Source organism: Phascolarctos cinereus, unplaced genomic scaffold (assembly GCF_003287225.1).
Source record: "Phascolarctos cinereus isolate Bilbo 61053 unplaced genomic scaffold, phaCin_HiC Scaffold_4;HRSCAF=312, whole genome shotgun sequence".
NCBI classification, from domain to species: Eukaryota; Metazoa; Chordata; class Mammalia; order Diprotodontia; family Phascolarctidae; genus Phascolarctos; species Phascolarctos cinereus.
Window position 1 is genome coordinate 218,907,440 of NW_027555847.1, and position 3,738 is coordinate 218,911,177.

The window sequence follows — 3,738 nt, forward strand, 5'->3', positions numbered from 1 at the left end:
CAGGCTCCATCTCATCTACCCAGCAAGCACCCTGTGGAATGGGTTCCTGCAGTGGATGAGAGTTTGAACTAAATGACTCTTAACGACCCTTTCAACTCTAAGATTCTACAACTTTCTACTGAGCAGACAAGACTTTAATTCATTTGGCTACAAAGCCAGACTCAGCTGAGGCTGACTGATTAATGTCATCTATCCTGAAACGCTTGATTGTCTGATTGTTAAGTCTCCAGCTCCTATGTGACTTGCCCCATCACACAGCTTGTAAGTATCTGAGGCAGGATGTGAACTCAGGTCTTCCCGACTCTAGGCCTGGCAATCTAGTCACTGAGTCTAGCTAGCTACCTAGCTGCCCCTGAAATGCTACAGGATTTTAAAAAACCAACCACAATAACATGCGCTATTTCCACATGAAATCCTAATTTATGAGTCCCTTGCTTACTGAACTACAAAAGCTAGAACTTGAATTGGTAGGAGAGGCCAAGGGTCTCAACTGCATAATAATAATTAATAACTGTTCATACACATATATGACTTTCTAATTAGAAAGTATTTTCACATTCATGATCTCATTTGATACTCACAAGGGCCTAACTCATGTTAGGTAGATGGTGTAAATATTATTATTCCCATTTTTCAGGTGAGGATACTGAGGCTTATATAAGTAAAATGAGTTAATTATCTAAAATTAAAAAACTAGTAAATGGTTTGAGACCCAAGTCATCATTTTCTGACTTGGAATTAATCACAGAATTTCAGAGTTAGAAGGAACGTCAGGAATTTTCTACCTCAGAGATCCTTAACCTGGGGTCTGTGAACCTGTTTTTTTTTTCTTTAACTATTTTAATATATTTTTTGTAATCCTATGTATTTTATTTCATGCATTTGAAAAGAGATTCATGAGCTTCATCCCAAAGGAGCCCATGGCACAAAAAAAAAGGTTAAGAACTCTTGTTGTAGTCCAACCTATAACTAAATGGAAATCTCCTTGCAAGTGGATCTGCTATATATGATGGAGGATGTCCAGGGCAGGGTAACTCACCACTTTCCAAGGTGGCCATTGCCCTCTGATTGTAAAGAGGTTTTTCCTTGTATCCAGAGGTGTGCTAGTAAATGTTTAACAATGACTCTCCAAAGGGGGGGAAAAATGTACACGCCAAACTTTTAAGTTTAATTGGCATTATTAACACTTTCTGTATCACTTTCTTAAAGTGAGACAATCAACAAAATTACAAATCAAGCCCTGATTTGTAGCATTCACCTATTTCCAAGCAGTGAATGCTCACACTGAAAATTTAACAACCAGTTCTTAATAGGAATGGTCACCAGTGTACCCAAATCCACATTCCAAATCCACCTCATGAAATTCCCACCCACTGGTCCAGCTTCTGCCCTCTGAGGCCAAAAAGAAATAAATCTCTCTTCTACATGACAGCCTTTCAGATTCTTCAAGACAGTTACCATGTATATCCCTCTCAGATTTCTCCAAATATCTTTCAACGTTCCTTCAAACAATCCTCATGGGATACTATCTCCAACAATTTCAAGAGAAAACAAGAAAGGGGAAGGGATTTAGGAGAACTTATCCTGTTCATTTCCCTCCCTTCACAGGCATTTATCTCGGTGCCTAGCTCCTGGGGCAGCTTGGTGGTGCAGCAGATAGAGCACTGGGCCTAGAGTCAGGAGGACCTGAGTTCCAATGTAGCCGCAGACACTTCCTAGCTGTGTGACCCTTGGCAAGTCACTTTACCCTGTTTGCCTCAGTTTCCTTATCTGTAAAATGAGCTGGAAATGGCAAACCACTCCAGTATCTTTGCCAAGAAAACTCTAATTGGGGTAACAAAGAGTCGGGCACAAGTGAAAAACAACTCAAGAACAAGGGCAGCTCTTATTCCTTTGAGTCATGGCAAGCAATGTTCAATTTGCAATTGTACTTGAACAGACTAACATCAATTTGTTTAAGCTAGGAAGAAATGAAGAGAAATAATCTCTCAAATGTGAGCAACTTGAGGGAGGCATCAGACCCCTGAACATACCCTCCAAACTCTGACTGAATGCCAAAAGGCCAAGCGTGCCAGCCCCATCCAGAAGTGATGCCAATTTAATTTCAACAAACAATAAGTACCTACTAGGCGCAGGGCACAAGTAGAGAGTGCAAAGACAAAAAACAAAAGAATCCCTTCCCTCAAGGAGCTTACATTCTGTCAGGGGAAAGAAATGTGTATTTATTTAGTATATATTCTATGTATACTAAAACACACTCACACACAACACATACATATCATCTCCTCTCCATTCTGCTCCCCCAGATTATAAATTCCTTTAAGACAGACTGTTTCATTTTCATCTTTACGTACCCAGTGCCTGGCACGTAGTAGGTACTTGATAAATACTTATTGTTTACATGCTTTCATATTTATATGTTTATATATAAGCATATACAAAAAATACAGCAAAAATTCAAGGTTGAAGAGGAAAGGAGCTTTTACAATGTGGGGAGGGTCGGGGATCAAGGAAGAAAGATGTTGTGCAGGAAGAGGTGTCTCACTCTCTGGAAAGAGTAGGGGGTGCTCTACCTTTCACTTCACCCGGAAAAAGCAGGCATCACATCTCTGACATTCTAAGCACGACTGATGAGTCTAACTGTGGGTGAAGAGAAAACCAATCTCATCAGGATGAAGAAAAAAACGTAGAACAATCCGGTGTTACTTACACCACAATTCAGAAGAAGGCACAGTAACAGCTGTAATTTGTAAATCACTTTAAGGTTTGCAAAGCACTTAACATACGGTATGTCATTTGGTCCTTACAAGAATCCTGTGAGGTAAATGCTATAGTTTTCCCTGTTACTGCAGAAGACAACACCATCCTCCCAGTCTCTCAGGTTCAAAACATAGGAGTCATCGTGGACTTCTCACTGTCTCTCCACCCCCATATCCAAGATGTCCATCCATTTCCCCTTTGCAACATCTCTCTGATTCATCCCCTTCTCTCACCTGGCACTGCCCCCACTCTGGTGCTGCCCTCATCACTGCACACCTGGACTGTTGTAACAGCCTGCTGGTGGGTCTGCCCACCTTAAGGCTTTCCCCACTCCAATCCATTCTCCACTCCTCCAATAAAGTGATTTTCCTAAAACACAGGTCTGATTATGTCATCACACACACACACACACACACACACACACACACACACATACACACACACTCCAGTGGCACCCTATTACCTCCAAGGTCAAATTCAAATGCTCTGTTTGGCATTCAGAGCACTTCATATCCTTGCCTGCTCCTATCTTTCCAGTCCAGTTACCTCTTACTTCCTGATACGTACTCTTCAATCCAGCAGCAGTGGCTTCCTGGCTGTTCCACGAACAAGACACTGAGAATTTTCTCTAGCCATCCCCCATTCCTGGAATACTCTCTCTCCTTCATTCCGACTACTGACCTCCCTGGCTTCCTTCAAGTGTCAACTAAAATCCCACCTTCTACAGGAAGACTTCTCTAACCCCTCTTAATTCTAGTGCTTTCCCCTGTGTTAATTATTCCCTATTTATCCTCTATATTGCTTGCTTTGTATAGATTTGTTTACATGGCTCTCCCATTAGATTGTAAGCTCCTTGAAGGCAGGGACTGTCTTTTGCCTCTTTTTGTAACCCCAGATCTTAGCACAGTGCCTGGAACATAGTAGGATATTTATTGATTGATTATAGGAAACTGAGGCTGATTGCTTTTAAGTCACATG